The following is a 23,882-nucleotide window of genomic DNA, read 5'->3' as shown; positions in this document are numbered from 1 at the left end:
CACCACCGCCTTTTCGGATGGGTCTATCTTTTCTAATGATGGAGTAGCCCGGGGGTGAGAGTAGGTCAAGAATGCTAGTGGAGTGCTCATTAAGCCAGGATTCTGTAAGAAACGCGATGTCGATGGATTCGCTAAGGATGGTTTCAGAGATTTTTATGGCATGTCGGGCAGTGGAGCGGCAGTTAACAAGCATGCAGGTGAGGGGTTTGGGAGTGGGTTTGGGAGATAGGAGGGCATGGATGGAGGTGAGATGAGGAGGGGGTCTAGGTGAGACAGGTGAAGGGGGAGTACGACTGGTTCCCAATATGACGGGGATGCTTGAGAAGGTGGGAGGCGTGTACATGGTTGGTGAGTAAGGAGGGTAGGAATTTTGAAGGTCGGAAATCTCCTGGTGAGAGAGGGTGCATGTGGTGCAGAGTGGTCTTTGAGCCCGGCAAAGCAAGGGATTTGTTTTCCATGTTTAAGATGCAGTGGGGTTTATTAGACTAGGGCTGGCGGTGTTTTTTCGGGGAGGGAGGTCGTTGGATTTGAGGTTGAGGACATCGTTCCTGAGACAAGAGAGATCTCTGGTAAGGGTGGTGAGGTTACGTTCGATGTTGCGAAGGGAGTTTGAAATAAGAGTGAGGGGGTGAATATGGTGTGGGGGGAGGAGGACAAATGGGGTTCAGAGTTAGCTGCGGAGGGGGGTCTGCTCTGAGGAGGCAATGAGCAAATGCAGGCAGGAGGCCTGATCTGAGGAGGAGAAGAGCCGAAGCAGGTAGGAGAGCAGGGAGGGCTGTAGTTGTATGGGAGAAGGAGTGGCATGTCGGGGTAGGGGGGAGAAGGGACATCTGTGGATGAGAAGTTTTGAGATAGCAAGGAGGTACAGTTGTGGATTGGTGTGGGAGTGAGAGGGGGGATAATGGAAAGAATAAGGTTAAGGACACTTTATGTGGTCGTAGAGAGTGAAGTGGGTGCAGTCATTTAAAGGCGGTGAATGCTTTGACACGTGACACATGCACTGCTCAGTGTATCTCTTCACAGCAGTTGGTCCGCTCCGCGCCTACATACAGAAGGCATGCCTTACTGTGAGCCCAAGTCACCTGGGTTGGGAGCTAGCTTACAGCATTGTCCTCTCTTGCTTTTATTAACCCTTTAAATTGCGCAAGGCTCCAGCTCGCTGTGTTGCGACACTCTGGCCCAACGACTTGTATAGCGTCATTATTTTACAAGATAGTAAAATAATCATTTTAAGACTGCCTGGCCTTATTCAATTAATTTTATTTTTGAGTCAAACATGAGGGAGGTGTTTCCCAGATCCATTTTTTTTAATGGGCAAAACAAATAATTGTTTAGAAATTCAGTAAAAAATTAGCGCAATCAAACGCATTTTGAGCTCAGGTTCTTTGCGAGAATAGATGCGAGTTTCGCTGTTAAAGCCTTAAAAACAGAGCAAACTTGAACAGCAGGAAGGTGGAACCCTCTGTTTATCCAAAGGTTTCTGTAACAGCTGCTCATGTCAGTGAGATCTCTCAACATCAAGCAATAGCTAAATATTTTTGTTTCATTGATTAATTGTGGACAAATATCAAAGGAGTCTTAAAGTCATCAATGTCTCACTGCCCATGGCTGTTTTCGGTTGGTTGTGGTGAGAAGACACATAGTTAAATCTTTATCAACAGTCGCTTGTAATTAACAGAGGCTCATTGGATGCCATTGTAGCCGCTGCTCTTCACGGTGGCCACAGAACCACCAGCCCGCAGACTGTGCCAAACAGGTAATAACAACCTTGTCACAAAACCATGTGGTGTCAGTGTATGCGGACGAAATGTTGGTTTATCTGTCTGTTCCGAAACACTCTGCAGACATTATTGGACAAATAGATGTATTTAAACTACAAACAGGCCTGTGTGTACAACAACAAATACCAGACTTATTCCCAATGGTCGCCTTCCGGATTCGCTTCGCGAGGCGCTGATTATGGTTCTTCCCAAACCAGTCAGAGACCCGCTGAAGGTTCGCTCATATCGCCTCCATCTCCCCGCTCAATCTGGATTGCAAGATCCTGGGTAGAGTGCTGGCCAATCGCCTGCTCCCTATAGTCGTTGCCTGCTCCCGATAGTCCACTCATTGGTTCACACTGATCAATCCGGGTTTATAACGGGTTGCAACACATTTCTGAACATCTGCCGGCTTCTCCGCATATTGCATAGTACTCTGGCAGACGCTTTTGCACAAGTGGCGATCTCGCTGGACATAGAGAAGGCGTTTGACACCCTGAGCTGGGATTTCATTCTCTTGAACTATAACGGGGGAATTTAAATGGTTTTGTACGAGTTTAATGTCCAACTAACTGTAACACCCCTGAAACCTTTGTTTTTTTCAGTGAATTTCTAAGGTTTTTTAAATGCTAATTTCTAACTATAACGTGCCTGAAACTAGTTACTGGCGCTCGTTGTCCTTCTCTCCGTTGGGACGCCTGGTCATCTCTAAAATGTTAGTGCTACCCGGACTGCTCTGCTTCTTCGCTGCCTCCCACTTGTTCTCCCAAAGTCTTTCTTCCGCACCTTAAATAGATTATTACTTGAATAGATATGTGGTGCTGGCAGTACAGAGTTGCTCTTACTACGCTGGGGGAAGGTGATCTTGGGGCACCCAATGATGAACTTTACTATGCTTCAGCGCGGCTGCAATGGCCGCTGGCCTGGCTACGCACACCTCATAGCCCTGAAATGCTACGCGTTGCGCAGTGGTAGTACCTACAGCTGGTTGGAGTGGCAGAAGTGGAGAAGTGTGGCTCAAGTGGTTGGAGCGGCAGACCCTGATGCAGAGGTCTGGCCCGGACCAGGGTTCAATTCCCCGCCTCGGCGGGTCTTGAGTTCAAATTTCCCAGGACCTGACAATTCTCGCCTCGGGGCCTATTCCAATCATGGAGTCCCACTCTGTAACTCTGGGCAATAGCTTGCTTAATCTCCACAACGGCCCCTCGCAGCGGGATGCCTGGCGTTCACCTTGGGGATGCCCAGTAATGGGTTATCTCGCAGGGGAATACCAGGACGGGTTCCCTAAGCAAGCGCTGGGACGCTTTCGGGCAGCCATGCGCTCTATAAATCAAATTTCATTCATTTCAGCTGGCTTTCTGGCTTTACCGTCCGCCTTCAGGGAGAGATCCTTCAGATGATAGTAGCCCGTGCCTGCTGGGAAAGAAATGTACACCCCAGGGGCCCCCACCTTACTTCCTTCACTTTAGTCGCTATTTGGAAATTGCCGCACATGCAGGCCGCGATCCAACGTGTTGACTTTGCTCCTTGAAAGGCCACAGAGATTAAAACGCAGGAGGCTTTTATAATAAGGGAACTACTATGACCCTCCAGGCCATGGTGGATACCTATGGTCTGGGAGCTGGTCAATTCCTGACCTATCACACTGACCATTTCAGGCTGGCACACGACGTATTGATGTTTTTCTTGTGATTAATGATTTGTTGTTATTACTTGTTTGCAAAACGTTCCATGTATTATATTTCTCACAAAAAAAATGTTTTTGCACTATGCAAATGTTGTATATAGTTCTATTTCAAAAGTTTTGGAATTGTGCGATTTACTAATTTGGTGTTTCTTTGAAAAGATATGCTCTATTGATTTATGAATGTCTTTGTTGAAATATCAAAAATAAGCAAAGTAAAGCTTAGAAACTTTGGAATTAATGGTCTAACGTTTATCATAACTCTAATCAAAATAACCCCCCCAGACATCCTGTTTGCTTATTTCACTATCACGCTTTACAGCAAGATCTGCGAGAGGCCTGGAATGCTGGGGATTCAGAACCAACTTTCTCAGTGATACCAGACGGTGTTATCCAGAATGGGATATGTGTTGTTTAAACATCAGAAAGCCTTGGCATGGAAGGCCTTCCTCTCCCAAACTCAGGCGTTGGCCCAGAGTGTCGCTGACGTGGACCAGAGCTGTAGCCCATATTGTCAAACTGGCATGAGAGGGACTCGCCACAGGTGGGAAGTGCTGGGAGACTCTCTTACTTAAGGTTGAAGCTAAGACTGACGAGCACCCACCATCAACCACACGTTTGCACTTTACAAAACTGCTACACAATCATACTGGGAAAACAGCCTCACTGCTGGCCGAAGGGAAGTGCGGGGACACGTGGGCTGCTCCACCCTATGGGTGACATGTACTGCGTCACATTTATCGCCGGCGCACCCTGACGTCACTCAAACAATCAAGCAATCATATAATTTGTAAAGCGCACTACTCAGCGGTGAGGGTCTTAAGGCGCTGGGGTGGGGAATGCTCTCACTCATACCAATGGCTTTCTTCCCTCTTCTCCGACTGCCCAGGGTCGATTGTGCGCAACACTTTCCCACTATTGGCTCCTCGTGGTACTTTGACCCCCCCACTCTAAGCGTGGCCCTCTAGACTTACAGACAGGGCTTTAAGTGGGATGAAAAACTGGGGGGGAGGGGTCTCTCAAAGGGGCGTGGCCAAGTTCTCCACTAGTGAGAAGTGCGCATACGCACATCAATGTGCCTGCTGTCCCTGCAGTCTGGAAAAAAATGGACCACCTGTGCCAGGGCACAAAACAGAGCCGATAGAGACCCATTTAGAACGCCCTGCTTACAGACACTCTTGGCGCTATAGCGGTGTGGTTTGCCCTTGTTTCTCTAGACCGTTTCCCTTTCAGTTGAGAAACATTACTTTTGTCGTCAATGGTGGCTCTACCATCACTTGAGCCTTCTATACTTCTATACAATTGCATTGTTGATGCTTCCTCTCAAGGTATGTCTCTACAGCATCATCATTGAGTCATCCTTGTCGAAATTGTACTGTGATATGCATAACCGTGATAAATACATTAAAAAATAAAATAAAATGAAGACCGGATGAGAGCTGATAGACGCTGGGCCCATGATTCACCGAGATCTCCTGGCGTAGAAACAACAGCTTCAGAAGGTAAGTGCCCTGGACAGAAGCCAAGCAGACGATTGTCAGACATACAACAAATATATAGACAGACGACTGACGCGGCCCGGTGAGTGGTCGGCAGAATGACCATAGTAAAAATGCTGGTGCTCCCACCATGTGTATATCTGGTTCTATGTAGTATGCACCTCATGCCTTGCTAAGTATTAAATGGGCCATAAAAACATTGAGTATGGATTCGTTACAATGCCCCTACGAATTGGATGGGCTGCAGTTCCCAGGCATACCATCAGGCGGCGCAATCGCCGTTTGTGGCAGGTTGGTACAATAAGCAGGGCATCCCGGGGACCAGACTGCTCACAGGGGCATGAGACTGTGTGTTCTATAGATGATTTTGCTATATGGAGTTTGGTTTGACTAGTTAAGGCAGCGTTGGTTGTGATCTGTTTGGATTTGTTTTTTCGCTTCCCTGCATTGCGGGTTGGATATTGCATTTCTCCTGGATTGTTTGCCAGTGGGACCCACACCGTTATACTTACTACATTTGGGTTTGGTACTTTGGCACACGAAAAGGTGGATTGATTATGACCTCACGATGCAAGGGGGTGATGAAGAAGACGCGCTTGTCCTTGGGACTCAAATTTGGTAGTGAGCCTGCCTCAAACTTCGCATCAAAAGAATAATGAGCAAAGGCATTGAGATAACTACGGCTCAGGTGTACTATTACATCACATAAATTAGTCTCAATGAGTAACCAGCATTTTTCCTACCAGTGTGGACCCACACTATGTACAAATTCCAAATCTGACTGAGTCGCAATTAATATTCATGATGTAGGTCGCAAATAGCGATTTGATTGGGCACAATCACAAGGATGATGATCTGCAAGGGGCAGCAGACCACCAAGTCTCTGATAGTTTTACAAATGACAATTATTTATAATATGTATATATATATATTTTTTTAAATGGCCCATATTCCTTAAAGTAAACGAGGCTGAACTCCTAATATGTTCTTTCAAGAACTGAATCAATGTGGAGTCCAAATCCATTTCAGAAGCCATTAAAATATTACTGATTCCTAAAATGGGTTTAGTAAATAGCAAAAAACATTTCTGTGGGCGTACACAGCTATTTGGACTGTTTGCAACCATAAAAACGTTTAAACAACTTGCTTCGGCACAAGATCAAACAGTTTGATGGAGCAGAAGAACCAAAACCACAATTGCTGCTTGTCCCCAGGATCTTGGCTTTCCCACTTCATTTTGATGAGTGAACTAAAAGACTGGATTCAGTCTTCAAAGACATAATATCCAATGAGTGAGTGTTGGGTTCCAATCCAGTTTTATTATCACATACTGCTAAAAACTCTAAGCCGAATGCTCAATTCTTCCAATTTTGTAAAGATAACCAAAGACAGAAAATGAATGTCTTAAGATTACACAACTTAGTCCCATTCGTAGACCAGGCTTAAAAACCATTCCCCCTGGTTCCAAAGTTTCCAAAATGCCCACTAGATCACTGAAGTGGGGGTGGTTCTGATAGTGAGATGCAAAGAAGGCTGTCCCCAGGCGTATGACACAGTTGGGGGGCCGAGCCCAAATTTTAATGCAGCTTTTAACCACTTCGCTGCAAGGCTAATTCCCCCGCGGCGCGGGGGAGGGGGGCCACGCGTGGCGCCACGGTGCTCGTCCTGCAGCACAGTGGAGCTGTGCTCATGACGAGCTGAGCTCGTCATGACTCCACCCACTCAATGGACCGCCCCGCACAGGAGGGGAATTATCCCCGCGTGGGCATTCCGCGGCAGTTATGACCAGCTCAGCTCGTCATGAGCACAGCTCCACAGTGCTGCATGACGAGCTAGCTCGTCATGAGCATCGGAGGAGCTAATATTAGGATATTTTGTTAAAGAGGGAAAGAAGTGGTTAGAAGTAAAAAAATAAAGCTTTCTTTACCCTTCCCTCTTCTATCCCTCCACTATCTTTTTCAATCCAAATAACAGACTAACATGTCCCCTGCTCAAATTAATTTAATATTTCCCCAGACTAATTCACCACTAGTTCCAGAGCAGCATGCTACTCCCCTAAAAGTGCTTCAGCACCTCATCAGGCATAACAAGCGCTATATAAATGCTACCCTTTCCCCTCTTCTATCCCTCCACTATCCTTCTTAATCAGAATAAAATACTAACATATCTACATGTTAAATCACAATTTACAAACGTGAACATCACCGGCGCCATCTTGCCTAACAAGAGCCATTGTCCGCACGTAAACGGCATCCATTTTAGGTGCCGCGGCCATCTCGCACTTTGCAAGTCACCCACGATTCACCCTGACCTCGCAACCATCCCCGGTGCCCTGATTCAGCAATGCACTAAGGTCATAAAACGTTGTCCTCGTGACAAGACCCTGGAGCCACTTCCCGCCCTAAACACGTTTGTTCTTTCATCCTCAGGCCCTTCCAATAACCCCCAACTGCACCTGGCCACTCGATCCAGTCCCAGGCTGTAAACCAGGCCCTGCGGACGTAGTTTATTGCCTCCACACAGCAGGACTTGTTGCACGAACAGAAATGCTTGATCTTATCACTTGCATAACCCTTAGATATGACCGATCACACACATTTACAGATCCTGTCTGAATGTCCAGCTGCGAGATATCAATCACTAATTAAGATCTGGGTGGGGGACGACAAACTGTTGGGACTCTGTGAGAACCTGCTGGGGCGGGAATTCCTAGGATGTTTGACCACCAATAAAGTTACTGTAAATTGTATAAAAAGGGGAGCAGCAGAGAAGTTGTTAGAACACCTCCTGAAGACATCCCTTGTGTCAGACCTGACATGTTCTCCTCTGGAGCAATAAACCTGTTCTTGCTTTCCAGTTTCCAGTGTCAGCCTCTTTATTTTGGTAACTATCGATATTGGGAATTAGAGGCGTCTTGCGCCAAACAGTGTGGGTATTCGTTAGAGATTGGCTGTTTTTCCACATACAGCTCAAATTAATTTCAAATTTCACTATACTAATTCACCACTAATCCTTTAAGGGTTCTGTAGTAGCGTGCTACTTGCAGAAAAAGCGATTTGACGACTTGTCAGGGGTAATTAAGCGCTATATACATGCAGGGTATAATGGACTCGTAATACAGCAGATGGGATATCCATTACGTTTGTGACGAAGTATCCCGATCTGCCAAACTCTAAATCAGACCCTTAGACTTTAAGATAATCCATGGGACGATGCATTTACATTAATACGGACAGCCACTGGTAATGCCAGGGTTCGTTTAATACAGTTCAACATTTTGCACAGAACGTACGTCACTCCGGCAATGCTGAATAAACCAGACCCAGCCAAGTGGACAGAGGGTCCCAGACTCCAGCCCACAGAAGCCCCTTGTGGCACGTGTGATAATAAGAGAATAGTGCGCACAGGTAGGAAACCAGTGCACAATCCGCATTGGACTACTAGAGCTACAATTCATGCCTGCCAACTTACAAAATATTTTCCAGTGTGAGGAGGGGGCGGGGCCTGGTGCCAAGAGCTCACAAAGAGGCTCTCTGCCCCTCACTAAGTCCCCGTACCTCCTCCCAAAAAACAAAAAATATGGATTCTTCGTGGCTGTCACGATGTCCTGGGATGTTTTCACACTTTTTATGGATATCAGCAGCTAACCACTTCCGAAAATGAGCTGGAAATCCACTGTTTACAATAGTTTGCAGCTCGTCCTTCCTCCCACCGTTTGATTTCGGCTGCTCTCCGGGTGACCATGTGAAGGAAGCCCAAATGGCGTGACACATGGTGGCACTGTGTGAGTTAGCAGGTCTGTTAACGATTGAGTCCGCAACTCTACTAGCTGCGTATCAGCATTAAAGGCATAAAACGTAAAATGCAAAAGAAGGTTTTAAAATATACTTTTGTCTTCACAAAGAGAAGCAGAGCAATGCACTGGTTAAGCCACAGAGCTTCAGCTGGCTGAGAGAGGGAGAGGTAGGAGTGGTGTGTAAGCATGGGCGAATTTTGCGAATCTGGCGTTCGCGAATCTGCGTATTTGCAAACTCGCAATACGCAAAATCCGCGAATGGATTTTTTTTTTGTGTTCGCAAGGGTTTCTGCCAGTTCGCGAGGGTTTTGTACCAGTTCGCAATTGCGAACTTACTTGTCGTCTCGCAACGGTCGCGACTATGTTGTTTCTACGTCTGGTTCATCATCACAGGTTCACAGCACCCTCTGTTTCACCACTGCCACCCTGTTTCACCCATGCCACCCTGTGGTACATCAATGCCACCCTCTGGTTCATCACTGTAGATTATGGGGGGGAAAAGCAAGCACACCTGCCCTGCTTCAACTGACATGAATTAATTTGGGGTTGATATATTAATGTGTCACTGTTTTAAAATTCCAGTCTGGCACCTGCTTCCTTATCTGTAATTTGCTTTCTGTTGCAGTGCAATTTTTTTTCCAGGACCTTTGTGGCCTACTTGTAGCTATTCTATGAGCCTGCTGTGAGGGTCAGAGCAGGGTCATAGAATTGTTGCAACGAGCAACTGAACTCTGGAGGGGCCCCAGTCAGGAAGCACTACAGGGAATGGTTACTAAGGATGAGTTTGAACTTTTGCACCTGCTGAGTGCTTTCAGTTTTGCAAAACTCGTTTTTCTGCAGAACAGCAGCAACCTTAATGCCCCAAACAAACATAGGTAACTGAACTCTGGAGGGGCCCCTCAGGAAGTACTACAGGGAATGGTTACTAATGATGAGTGAATTTTTGCACCTGCTGAGTGCTTTCAGTTTTGCAATACTCGTTTTTCTGCAGAACAGCAACTGTAATGCCCCAAACAAACTTACTTGTGAAAGTTGATTTCTAATCCAAAAGTGATCGAAAGAAAGTCAAAAGGCCTCAAATCCAAAAAAGTGCAGGCAAATGTCAACCTGAGGAGTTATTCTGATAAAAATCATTTTCAGAAGGTCTATGCTGCTTGCTAGTGGATTTCTTGTGCAGAATTGCAAATTTTGTAATTTCGCGAGTGCGAGATTGTTGCTGCCCGCCGCACCTACATGTTCGCAATTGCGAACTCTCGCAATGCGTCGCCAAACTCCCGCGGGATCCCGCAGCAAGATCCAAAATGGCGCAGCACTTGCAAAATATTGAGAAAAACAACTCAGCAAACGCTGAATGACGGTAAGTGAACGCCGCACACCGCAATATTGTATCACCAAGAAAAAAAATCCGCTGCGTGCGAATTTGCGGATTTTTGGTAAATTCGCGAGAGTTCGCGGATTGCGAATTTACCGAAAAACCGCAAAATCCGCGAGCGGAACGGATTTTCCGCCCATGCTTAGTGGTGTGTAACTAGGAAAGTTGAGAAACTCCCAGAAGATACAGAGCCTTGTGAAATATTAGTCAACATTCACAGTTCCACCTGATAAAGCCCCTCTCTGAAACCCTACCTGATTCACAATACATGACCGAAACCTTGTTACCTGTGTGTAGATACCAATGCTTTGATTCGAGCTGTCCTCTACCTGCCAGCTGTTATCAGGTCCTGGTTACCTTGTAATTCATGCTGCACAAAAGGATGGGTGAGGTTATAAGAACGAGATAAGTGACGCAATAGTAGCGCCCACCAGTGGCATACAGCTGCTCAATGTTTGTTATAATATATATGAAAACTATCAATCAAAACGATCTGTAAGAAAATAAAAAGAGGCTTGTTGCTAACAGTGACTGAATAGCAGTGGCTAATTATTAACAGCGCCTCAATGTTAACAGTGGCTCAATGTTAACAGCGGCTCAATGTTAATTGTGGCTAATTGTTAACAGCGGCTCAATGTTAACAGTGGCTCAATGTTAACAGCGGCTCAATGTTAACAGTGGCTAATTATTAACAGCATCTCAATGTTAACTGCGGCTCATTGTTAACAGTGGCTAATGGTTAACAACGGCTCAATGTTACCAGTGGCTCAATGTTAACAGTGGCTAATTATTAACAGTGGCTCAATGTTAACAGTAGCTAATTGTTAACTGTGGCTCAGTGTTACCTGTGGCTCAGTGTTAACTGTGGCTAATTATTAACAGCATCTCCATGTTAACTGCGGCTCATTGTTAACAGTGGCTAAATATTAGCAGTGGCTTAAGGTTAATAGTAGCTAATTATTAACAGCGGCTCATTGTTAACAGCGGATCAGCGTTTATAGTGGTTCTTTTTTGACAGTGGCTAAGTGTTACAGTGTCTTGTTATTTACAGTGGCTCAGTGTTAACAGTGGCTAAAGGTTAACAGTATGAAGAGGGGCATAATCACAGCAGCTCAATGCGGACAGTGGCTCAGTGTTAGCAGCGGCTCAATGTTAACAGCTGCTCAATGTTAACAGCGGCTCATTGTTAACAGCGGCTCATTGTTAACAGCGGCTCATTGTTAACAGCGGCTCTGTGTTAAGAGCGGCTCTGTGTTAACAGCGGCTCTGTGTTAACAGCGGCTCTGTGTCAACTGCGGCTCTGTGTTATCAGTAGTTCGTTACTAGCAGTGGCTCTGTTCTGACAGTGGGTTAGTGTTGGCAGCAGCTCAGTGTTGACAGCGGCTCGGTGTTGATAGCAGCTCTGTGTTAACAGCGGCTCATTGTTAACAGCGGCTCTGTGTTAACAGTGGCTCTGTGTTAACAGTGGCTCAATGTTAGCAGCGCCTCAATGTTAACAGCGGCTCATTGTTGGCTCAATGTTAGCAGCGCCTCAATGTTAACAGCGGCTCATTGTTGGCTCAATGTTAGCAGCGCCTCAATGTTAACAGCGGCTCATTGTTAACAGCGGCTCATTGTTAACAGTGGCTCATTGTTAACAGCGGCTCATTGTTAAGAGCGGCTCATTGTTAACAGCGGCTCTGTGCTATCAGTAGTTCGTTACTAGCAGTGGCTCTGTTCTGACAGTGGGTTAGTGTTGGCAGAAGCTCAGTGTTGATAGCGGCTCGGTGTTGACAGCGGCTCGGTGTTGACAGCGGCTCGGTGTTGACAGCCCTCACTGTCATTATTGGTTCAGGAGTCCAGCTTTATCAGTTTAGTGCGATTAGCAGTGGCCCAGTGTTATCAGAGACCGTATTATCAAAAGTGCCCGGAGGTGCAGCAGGCATGTGTGCCCACTTTCTGTATCCGTAGTGCTCAGTGCTCTTTGGTGTTTCAGAAGGGACCGCAGATGCTTGTGCGACCATCTGTGATACAGATCGCTCCACTGCTTACGTAACGCCAGTGTGATCTCAAGAATGCATGCACTGATTTGCATGGAGGCATGACCTGAAGAAAAAGAGAAAACATTTACCCTTGCATTGACAGAAATCCCACTGCTGGTGCGTGCGTGCAGCCACTCACTGTGGGTGCGTGCAGCCACTCACTGCTGCTGCATGCAACCACTCACTGCAGGTGCATGCAGCCGCTCACTGCAGGTGGGTGCAGCTGCTCACTGCAGGAGCGTGCACCCGCTCACTGCGGGTGCGTGCAGCTGCTCACTGCAGGTGAGTGCAGCCGCTCACTGCAGGTGTGTGCAGCCGCTCACTGCAGGTGTGTGCAGCCGCTCACTGCAGGTGCGTGCAGCCGCTCACTGCAGGTGCGTGCAGCCGCTCACTGCAGGTGCGTGCAGCCGCTCACTGCAGGAGCGTGCAGACGCTCACTGCAGGTGCGTGCAGCCGCTCACTGCAGGAGCGTGCAGCCACTCACTGCAGGAGCGTGCAGCCACTCACTGCAGGTGCGTGCAGCCGCTCACTGCAGGTGCGTGCAGCCGCTCACTGCAGGTGCGTGCAGCCGCTCACTGCAGGTGCGTGCAGCCTCTCACTGCAGGTGCGTGAGGCCGCTCACTGCAGGTGCGTGCAGCCGCTCACTGCAGGTGCGTGCGTTCACTCACTGCACACTGCTTGCAGGGGGAACCCTGTTCTCCTTGAAAAGGCAGCCCATGTAAAATGCAAGCTGTCGGCTTCAAACTGCTGGTCTACCTTTCACTACAGCACCGCCCCAAAGGCGGACACGAGGGCTTGGCTGTGCAGAGTGCAGCGTGTTTCCTGGGATAAGAAGCCAGGATCCAGTCTGCACAGCACACTTAGCACCGACAGGGCGGGGCACGGCACCCCATCCGTGCCGGGGGCCCCGGACTTTGTATTGTCAGTGGCTCATCATTTCCACTTCCAGGGTTGGAACAACGGGTCAGCATCATCAGTGACTGACTCACTATTGAGTCAGTGTTGGACTCTATATTCCCAGAGGTGCGCTATGATCCAACGTCACAGCTGTTATGTTCCTGAAGGTCCGCCCCCGATGTCCCGAGGGACGGACATGTTGGTCATGTGACCGCCCTATAATAAAAAGAGGTCGAGCACGTGCGAGGGCGTTCAGATAGAGACGCGCCGACCGAGCAAGCAACTTTATTCCCAGTGTCTGGCTGAGTTTATTCTAGGGCCACGTGTTAGGCCTAGTTAGGATTAGATGCCCCTGAGTGTAGGTCCCAGAGAGATCTCCCTAGGGCCATCCTGCCCCCCATCACCCGACACAACAATTGGCGACGAGGGTGGTTGTCGATCCCTCGCTCGGGGTGCGTGTGTGGGTCCCTCTTGGGGTGAGGCGGCTGCGGGCACACCCACGTGTCTGCGGTGCTAGTGCCTTGCCACCACACACCCCCCGCTCTGCTTGCCTGGTGGAAAGACTCTGCTCCCTGGCTCTCATCAGGTGAGCGGCGCTGGCTTGCATCTTCCTGCGGCGCACAGGAGTCTGATTGGTCGCGCGAGGTGCTCCCTCTGTGGACCCTCCACGCCTAGTGCCGCACCGCGCTGGGCTGCACGGGTGTGAACCGCACCAAGGTACGCCTGGCCAGGCGCTCCGGTCGCCGCCGGATCATCTCCCGGCTGCCCACGGACATCCTCCTGGGCGTCTACAGCGATGGCTAACATTCCGCCCATTGAACCGTTTGTGGTTGAGGGTGCGCCCTCCACTCTCGCACCGAAGTGGAAGGAATGGGTGGACAGACTCTTCATATTCTTCGAGGCCACCAAGGTCCATAAGGAACAGAAGCGTGCCATGATTCTCCATCTTGGTGGCAAGGACATTCATTCCATTGCCCGCACCCTTACGGAGGCAACTCCCAAAACCCACCACACACTAATAAACGCACTCAACGCGCACTTCGAACCCATGGCCAACCAAGACTATGAACGATTCATCTTCAGACAAGCGCGGCAACTGCCAGATGAATCGCTGGACGCTTACCACTCCCGGCTAAAGAAACTGGCACTAACGTGTGGATTTCAGGATGTCACGGAAGAGATCAGAGGCCAGATAATACAGGGATGCGCCTCTGCTAAACTACGCGAGAGAATACTGGAGGAGTCGGGGAAACCCCTCCCAGACATTCTCACGCTGGGCCGCACAAAGGAGCTGTCCAAGGCCAGGGCAGCCCACATGGAAGCAGCTCTACAGGCCAACATGAAAGTGGAACCGGTTAACAGACTACAAGTCCGCCCACAGCCCAAATGGGCGAAGCGAACAACAACTCTGCAGGGCGGAGCTTCGACGCAGTCATGTGGTTACTGTGGAGGCCCGAGACACCCGGCGCCAGAATGCCCGGCACGGGGCAAAATATGCTCTGGTTGCGGAAAAATGAATCACTTTGAAAAAGTGTGCCGGTCCAAAAAGTTCAGCAAGCCCCGCCAGACAATACATACGGTGGCGGAGCCCGAAGGCGCGGAAGGAGGACCCAGCAACAGTGATATGGATGACGACGAGGAGGAGCGATCCGTACACAAGGTGCACATGATCGGCACGGCCACCAGACGCACCAGGACACTACCACAGTGCGCGATACAAGTGGCTGATCAGGACATCATGGCAACTGTGGACACGGGCGCCTCGATAAATCTCATGAGTGCATCCCTCTACGGAGACATGGCTACTCCTCCCAGCCTCCGCTCCACTCCGATCACCGTTTTTGCCTACGGTCAGGACGTTCCCCTCCGCATTCGGGGAAAGTTTAAAGCAGCCGTCCGGCACGGAGACAAGATCACGCGAGCCAACATCTTCGTGTCGGAAGAAGGTCAAGGCATGCTCCTGAGTTGTCGGACGGCAGAAGACTTGGGAGTGGTCTCTTTTGCGTTTGGGGTGCACGAGGAATCGGTGCAACAACTGATTGCAGACTTTTCCGACCTGTTTGAAGGGATTGGCTGTTTCAAGGGTCGGGAAATACACCTGCATGTGGACCCCACTGTTCAACCGGTGGCCCTGCGACACCGGCGGGTTGCGTTCCATTTGAGGCCACTGGTCGAGGAAGAACTACAGAAGCTGGAAGCAGCGGGTATCATTGAGAAAGTGTCCGGACCCACCCCCTGGGTATCACCCATCGTGGTCACGAGGAAACCAAAACAGCCTGGGGCGGTCCGGATCTGCGTGGACATGCGCCTCCCCAATGCGGCCATCAAAAGGGAACAACACATCACCCCCACGATCGACGACCTGATCGGAGAGATGGCCGGGGCCAGGTGGTTCTCCAAGTTGGATCTCCGGGCGGGATACCATCAACTTGTACTGGACAAAGAATCCCGGAACATTACGACGTTCTCCACCCACATCGGACTGCGCAGGTACACCAGGTTGAGCTTTGGGATATCTAGCGCTGCCGAGGTGTTCCAAAATGTTATCCAAGAACTCATTACTGGCATACCGGGGGTAATCAATGTCAGTGATGACATCATGGTGCATGCAAGAACAATCCCCGAACACAACCAACGCTTGGCGCAGGTGTTCCGCAGGCTCCGCAGCGCTGGACTCACTCTGCACCGAGACAAATGCGAATTTCTTCAGACCAAATTAGGGTTCTTCGGATACGTGTTCTCAGCCGATGGCGTCAACCCTGATCCCGACAAGGTCAAGGACATCAAGGACGCACCTCCGCCTACCACGGTAACGGAGGTCCGAAGCTTTCTCGGGATGGTAAATTACTGTGGTCGCTTCATAAGAGACTTAGCCAACCTGACCCTCCCTCTGCGTGAACTAACCAAAGATTCCACACCATGGAACTGGGGACCTGAGCAGGAAAGGGCATTTCAAAACATTAAGAGTGCGCTGTCCAGCAACACCACATTGGCATTTTTTGACCCAAGACATTCCACTCTCATTGCAGTCGATGCCGGACCGGCGGGATTGGGGGCTGTTCTAATGCAGAGGGCCCGAGACGAGATAGACTGGGCCCCTGTTGCTTTTGCCAGCCGGTCCCTCACGGACACAGAACAAAGGTATTCCCAAATCGAAAAGGAGGCCATTGCAATACATTGGGGGTGCCGACACTTCCATTTGTACGTATATGGCAAGCCTTTCACAGTAGTGACGGACCACAAGCCGCTGCTGTCTCTGTTTTCAGGTACCTCCTCCAAGCCACCCCCTAGAATTGAAAAGTGGATATTGCAACTGCAAGGATATAACTGTGCCATTGAGTACCAGCCAGGGGCAAGGAATCCTGCGGACTACCTGTCGCGACACCCCAGGCCGGCCACCCTGGAGGAGATGGAGGAAGCAGAAGAGACGGAGGCCTATGTTCAATGGATCGTGGCCAGATCATGCCCGCGCCCCATATCCCTGGAAGAGGTTGTGAGCGTCACGGCTCAGGATGCCTGCATACAGCGGGCCAAGGATCTACTCCGAACGGCCAACTAGCAGAAAGCCAAGGAGAGCTGGAAAGTACTCACACCAGAGGCCCAGAAAATCATGGGCAGTCTGTACCACGTGAGGGCTGAACTGAATGAAGACGCGGCGGGGTGCCTTCTGCGAGGGCATCGCCTGGTGATCCCGACGGCTTTGACAGGACGAGTAGTTCAACTGGCACACATGGGGCACCAGGGGATGGTCAAGACGAAGGCCCGGCTGCGGACAAAGGTGTGGTTCCCGCTCATGGACGACATGGTGGAGAATGTGGTGCGAACATGCACGGCCTGCCAAACCACGGGCGACAGCCCCCGTGAAGCCCCCATCATTGTGGAACCCCGGCCCCGAGGTCCCTGGGAAAGGGTCAGCATGGATTTTGGTAGCCTTCCGGATGGAAGACACACGCTGGTAATGATAGACGACCACTCTAAATACCCTGAGGTCGAAATTGTCACCGGCACCAGTGCAGACTGTGTGATCCCCAAGATAGAAAAAATCATTGCCACCCATGGAGCCATGAGGGAACTCAGAACGGACAATGGACCGCCATTCCAGGGTCAAGATTTTGCGGAATATCTCTCGTCTCTGGGAACGCGTCATAGGCGCATCACACCGAGGTGGCCTCAAGCCAACGGGGAGGCCGAGAGGTTCATGAGGACCTTAAACAAGGTTATCCGCATTGCGCATGACAAGGGACAGTCAGTGGAAATGGCCATCTTCACGTTCCTCCGAAGTTATCGACAGACCCCGCACTCCACAACTGGGGTAGCTCCCGCACACCTCCTCCTAGGAAGGGTAATAACTGACTCTATTCCCCATCACCCCCAGTGGGCACCTGAAATGATAGATGAACACACAGTGGAGAAGAAAAGAAACTCTGCATGTGACAGGATCAGTAAGAAACGACGGGCTGTGGCCCCCCACTTCAAAAGAGGCGACCTGGTGCTCATCAGGAATCATGCAACTGGTGGCAAATTCAAACTCAATTACGAGAAACGACCATGGCGAGTCAGTGGTGTGAAGGGCACCCGCATCACAGCCACTCGAGGACGAGACAGGGTGACTCGCAATGTGTCTCACTTCAAACTCTATCACCCTTCAAGCAGCGAGCCAAGGCGCCAGCAAGGCGGCGGACAAACCGAAACTGCAACTACGTTGCCGGCTGGTGAATCCACATCTCAGCCTGAGGTCAGGCCACGTGACGAGCATCAGGTTTCTAGCGAAGAAGTGGGCGGTGACACGGAGGCCCTGGATGAGGCCCCAGATCCGGAGGGGGCCGACAGCGAGGCGCCAAGACACGAAGTGGAGGTTGGAACAGAACTGATGACTCATCGGGGGTCCCAACGCCAGCTACGTGACAATCCCACCCCCTCCGGCTGGCTGAGAGATTACTTTACGTAAGACTGTTCTCATTTACATATATGCACGTAATGTTTGAACTGAATGCACTGGCATTTGAAAGACGCTGAAGGCCTCGGTCCTGATGTTACTAAGACCAAGATTATGGTTATAATATGTTTTAAATGTTTGCAGTTGTTTTTGGTTTTTCCTTATTTTAGGAGGAATGTTATGTTCCTGAAGGTCCGCCCCCGATGTCCCGAGGGACGGACATGTTGGTCATGTGACCGCCCTATAATAAAAAGAGGTCGAGCACGTGCGAGGGCGTTCAGATAGAGACGCGCCGACCGAGCAAGCAACTTTATTCCCAGTGTCTGGCTGAGTTTATTCTAGGGCCACGTGTTAGGCCTAGTTAGGATTAGATGCCCCTGAGTGTAGGTCCCAGAGAGATCTCCCTAGGGCCATCCTGCCCCCCATCACCTGACACAACAACAGCCAGTAGTGCAGCGTCAATTTCACTACTGGCATTTTCAGCACCACAGTAGTCACCATGGTTCACAGTGTCAATTGCCGGGGATTATCAGTGGATCAGTGAGCAGCAGCGGCTCCTCTGCTATGGCAGAGGAGCGCCGACCCCCCAAAAATGGCAGGAGATGATAAAAAAAGCGACACTCGTGGCGTGTTATTTCCCCTTTCCTGCCGAGTCTTGGGGGTGGGGCCTGGGGAGTGACAGCACTGAAGGGAGTGGTACTGCTCTCCCTTCACTGTGCAGATGGTTTCCTCAGCATTCTCAGGCCGGCCAAACCATCATGCGCATTCGAGGGCGCTCAGGCCAATCCTAAAGCTGCTTTCATGTGAGAGCAGCTTCAGGAGTGGCAGCAGGGCATTCTGGGAGCATGTGCCTGGCTGAAGCAGCAGAGCAGAGGAGTGCAACACCGGATCTGGCCAGCTAAAGGTACGTTTTAAAAAATATATTATTTTTGATTTACCCCCCCCCCCCCCTGCGACCCCTATGCCCCGCCACCCCATTGCCCGCCTCTCCACTCGTCCCAAATACGGCCAGCTACTGGTATTAGGAGTGTCACACACTCATCATTGCGACTGACTGATTACTAGCAATGCTTGTAATGTCAATGAGTGAGTATTAAAAGTGGTTCATAAGCCGGGTCTGGTGGCTCAGTGGACTGATACATCTACTGCAGGGGCCTGTGTTCGACCTCATGGTCACAGGTTCAAATCCTGGCAGGTCCACTCAGTCTTTCATCCATCTGAGGTCGATAAAATGAGTACCATTGAATTGGGTAACAACAAATATCTGTTATTCAGCGTCAAGATACCCTTAGTGGTGAACGTGCACTTTACAAATACACATGTTATGTTATAGTGTCAACTGCCGAGTGTTATCGGTGGCTCGGCATTGTGAGCGGCACAGATTCATCAGTGTCAATGACTGAGCATTAACGGTGGTTCGTAGTGTCAATGACTGAGCATTAACGGTGGTTCATAGTGTCAATGGCTGAGCATTAACAGTGGTTCGTAGTGTCAATGGCTGAGCATTAACGGTGATTCGTAGTGTCATTGGCTGAGCATTAACGGTCGTTTGTAGTGTCATTGGCTGAGCATTAAGAGAGGTTTGTAGTGTCAATGGCTGAGCATTAACACTGGTTTGTAGTGTCAATGGCTGAACATTAATGGTGGTTCATAGTGTCATTGGCTGGGCATTAACAGTGGTTTGTAGTGTCAATGGCTGAACATTAACAGTGGTTCGTAGTGTCATTGGCTGAACATTAACAGTGGTTCGTAGTGTCATTGGCTAAGCATTAACAGTGGTTTGTAGTGTCAATGGCTGAGCATTAACACTGGTTTGTAGTGTCAATGGCTGAGCATTAACTGTGGTTCGTAGTGTCAATGACTGAGCATTAACGGTGGTTCGTAGTGTCAATGGCTGAGCATTAACAGTGGCTCATCGTGTCAATGGATGAGCATTAACGATGGTTTGTAGTGTCACCACCCCAGATACGTGGTCTGAATGACCTCTTGACTTTCAGAAAGGCCATTAAAACCCACCTTTTCTGCTAGACTGCTCTGATATGTTATTTCTTCACTGTAACATCTGTTGTGCTTAACTCTCCGATCTCTCTGGAAAAGCGCTGGGACGCCCCTTAGCTGGGGCAGCTGTGCGCTATATAAGTAAATATAACATAACATATAACATAACATTGGTTCAGCATTAACTGTGGTTCGTAGTGTCAATGGCTGAGCATTAACTTTGGTTCATAGTGTTAATGGCTGAGCATTAACGGTGGTTCGCAGTGTCAATGACTGAGCAATAACGGTGGTTCATAGTGTCAATGGCTGAGCATTAACGGTGGCTCGTAGTGTCAATGACTGAGCAATAACGGTGGTTCATAGTGTCAATGGCTGAGCATTAACGGTAGTTCGTAGTGTCAATGGCTGAGCATTAACTGTGGTTCGTAGTGTCATTGGCTGAGCATTAACTGTGGTTCGTAATGTCATTGGCTGAGCATTAATGGTGCTTTGTAGTGTCAATGGCTGAGCATTAACAGCTGTTTGTAGTGTCAATGGCTGAGCATTAACAGTGACTCTTAGTGTCAATGGTTGAGCATTAACAGTGGCTCGTAATGTCAATGGCTGAGCATTAACAGTGGTTCGCAGTGTCAATGACTGAGCAATAACGGTGGTTCATAGTGTCAATGGCTGAGCATTAACGGTAGTTCGTAGTGTCAATGGCTGAGCATTAACTGTGGTTCGTAGTGTCATTGGCTGAGCATTAACTGTGGTTCGTAATGTCATTGGCTGAGCATTAATGGTGCTTTGTAGTGTCAATGGCTGAGCATTAACAGCTGTTTGTAGTGTCAATGGCTGAGCATTAACAGTGACTCTTAGTGTCAATGGTTGAGCATTAACAGTGGCTCGTAATGTCAATGGCTGAGCATTAACAGTGGTTTGTAGTATTCGTGGCTGAGCATTAAGGTAGTTTGTAGTGTCAAAGGCTGAGCATTAACAGTGGTTCATAGTGTCTTTGGCTGAGCATTAACTGTGGTTCGTAATGTCATTGGCTGTGCATTAACTGTGGTTTGTAGTGTCATTCGCTGAGCTTTAATGGTGGTTTGTAGTGTCATTGGCTGAGCATTAACTGTGGTTCGTAGTGTCAGCTGAGCATTAATGGTGGTTTGTAGTGTCAATGGCTGAGCATTAACGGTGGCTCGTCGTGTCAATGGATTAGCATTAACTGTGGTTCGTAGTGTCATTGGCTGAGCATTAATGGTGGTTTGTTTTGTCAATAGCTGAGCATTAACGTCCGTTCTTAGTGTCAATGGCTGAGCATCAACAGTGGTTCATAGTGTCAATGGATGAGCATTAACAGTGGATTGTAGTATCCATGGCTGAGCATTAACGTCCGTTCTTAGTGTCAATGGCTGAGCATTAACAGTGGTTTGTAGTGTCATTGAGCATTGACTGTGGTTCGTAGTGTCATTGGCTGTGCATTAACTGTGGATTGTAGTGTCATTGGCTGAGCATTAACTGTGGTTCGTAGTGTCAGCTGAGCATTAATGTGGGTTTGTAGTGTCAATGGCTGAGCATTAACGGTGGCTCATCGTGTCAATGGATGAGCATTAACTGTGGTTCGTAGTGTCATTGGCTGAGCATTAACTGTGGTTCGTAGTGTCATTGGCTGAGCATTAATGGTGGTTTGTTTTGTCAATAGCTGAGCATTAACTGTGATTCTTGGTGTCAATGGCTGAGCATCAACAGTGGTTCATAGTGTCAATGGATGAGCATTAACAGTGGTTTGTAGTGACAATGGTTGAGCATTAACAGTGGCTCATAGTGTCAATGGCTGAGCATTAACAGTGGTTTGTAGTATCCATGGCTGAGCATTAACAATGGTTTGTAGTGTCAATGGCTGAGCATTAACTATGGTTCGTAGTGTCAATGGCTGAGCATTAACTATGGTTCGTGGTGTCAATGGCTGAGCATTAACTATGGTTCGTAGTGTCGATGTCTGAGCATTAACGGTGGGTCATAGTGTCATTGGTTGAGCATTAACGGTGGTTCGTAGTGTCAATGGCTGAGCATTAACGGTGGTTCGTAGTGTCATTGGTTGAGCATGAATGGTGGTTCCTAGTGTCAATGACTGAGCATTAACGGTGGTTCGTAGTGTCATTGGTTGAGCATTAACGGTGGTTCGTAGTGTCAATGGCTGAGCATTAACGGTGTTTCGTAGTGTCAATGGCTGAGCATTAACTGTGGTTCGTAGTGTCAATGGCTGAGCATTAACGGTGGTTCGTATTGTCAATGGCTAAGCATTAACTGTGGTTCGTAGTGTTAATGGCTGAGCATTAACGGTGGTTCATAGTGTCAATGGCTGAGCATTAACAGTGGTTTGTAGTGTCAATGGCTGAGCATTAATGGTGGTTCGTAGTGTCAATGGCTGAGCATTAACGGTGGTTCGTAGTGTCAATGGCTGAGCATTAACTATGGTTCGTAGTGTCAATGGATGAGCATTAACGGTGGTTCGTAGTGTCAATGGCTGAGCGGTAACGGTGGTTTGTAGTGTCAATGGCTGAGCATTAACAGTGGTTCCTAGGGTCATTGGTTGACCATTAACTGTGGTTCGTAGTGTCAATGGCTGAGTATTAATGGTTGATTTGTAGGGTCAATGGTTGAGCATTAACATTGGTTCATAGTGTCATTGGTTGAGCATTAACGGTGGTTCGTAGTGTCAATGGCTGAGCATTAGCCGTGGTTCGTAGTGTCAATGGCTGAGCATTAACGGTGGCTCGTAGTGTCAACGGCTGAGCATTAGCTGTGGTTCGTAGAGTCAATGGCTGAGCATTAACGGCGGTTCGTAGTGTCATTAGTTGAGCATTAACGGTGGTTCGTAGTGTCAATGGCTGAGCATTAACGGTGGTTTGTAGTGTCATTGGTTGAGCATTAACGGTGGTTCGTAGTGTCAATGGCTGAGCATTAACGGTTGTTTGTAGTGTCATTGGTTGAGCATTAACGGTGGTTTGTAGTTTTAATGGCTGAGCATTAACGGTGGTTTGTAGTGCCATTGGTTGAGCATTAACGGTGGTTCGTAGTGTCCATGGCTGAGCATTAACAGTGATTTGTAGTGTTATTGGTTGAGCATGAACGGTGGTTCGTAGTGTCAATGGCTGAGCATTAACGTTGGTTTGTAGTGTCAATGGCTGAGCATTAACTATGGTTCGTACTGTCATTGGCTGAGCATTAACAGTGGTTCCTAGGGTCATTGGTTGACCATTAACTGTGGTTCATAGTGTCAATGGCTGAGTATTAATGGTTGATTTGTAGGGTCAATGGTTGAGCATTAACATTGGTTCATAGTGTCATTGGTTGAGCATTAACGGTGGTTCGTAGTGTCAATGGCTGAGCATTAGCCGTGGTTCGTAGTGTCAATGGCTGAGCATTAACGGTGGCTCGTAGTGTCAACGGCTGAGCATTAGCTGTGGTTCGTAGTGTCAATGGCTGAGCATTAACGGCGGTTCGTAGTGTCATTAGTTGAGCATTAACGGTGGTTCGTAGTGTCAATGGCTGAGCATTAACGGTGGTTTGTAGTGTCATTGGTTGAGCATTAACGGTGGTTCGTAGTGTCAATTGCTGAGCATTAACGGTGGTTTGTAGTGTCATTGGTTGAGCATTAACGGTGGTTTGTAGTTTCAATGGCTGAGCATTAACGGTGGTTTGTAGTGTCATTGGTTGAGCATTAACAGTGGTTCGTAGTGTCCATGGCTGAGCATTAACGGTGATTTGTAGTGTCATTGGTTGAGCATGAACGGTGGTTCGTAGTGTCAATGGCTGAGCATTAACGGTGGTTCGTAGTGTCAATGTCTGAGCATTAACGGTGGGTCATAGTGTCATTAGTTGAGCATTAACGGTGGTTCGTAGTGTCAATGGCTGAGCATTAACGGTGGTTTGTAGT

At 48.7% G+C, this 23,882-nt stretch overlaps 1 protein-coding gene across 1 annotated transcript in view; it reads left to right on the top strand.

The window, feature by feature from the left end:
* Positions 1 to 23,882, top strand: part of PLXNB1 (plexin B1) — a 328,917-nt gene that overhangs the window by 128,877 nt on the left and 176,158 nt on the right. The window lies entirely within an intron of this gene.

Source organism: Lissotriton vulgaris, chromosome 9 (genome assembly GCF_964263255.1).
Source record: "Lissotriton vulgaris chromosome 9, aLisVul1.2, whole genome shotgun sequence".
Taxonomy (NCBI): domain Eukaryota; kingdom Metazoa; phylum Chordata; class Amphibia; order Caudata; family Salamandridae; genus Lissotriton; species Lissotriton vulgaris.
Note: the sequence above shows the minus strand (reverse complement) of the source record. Positions and strands in the feature narration are given on the sequence as shown.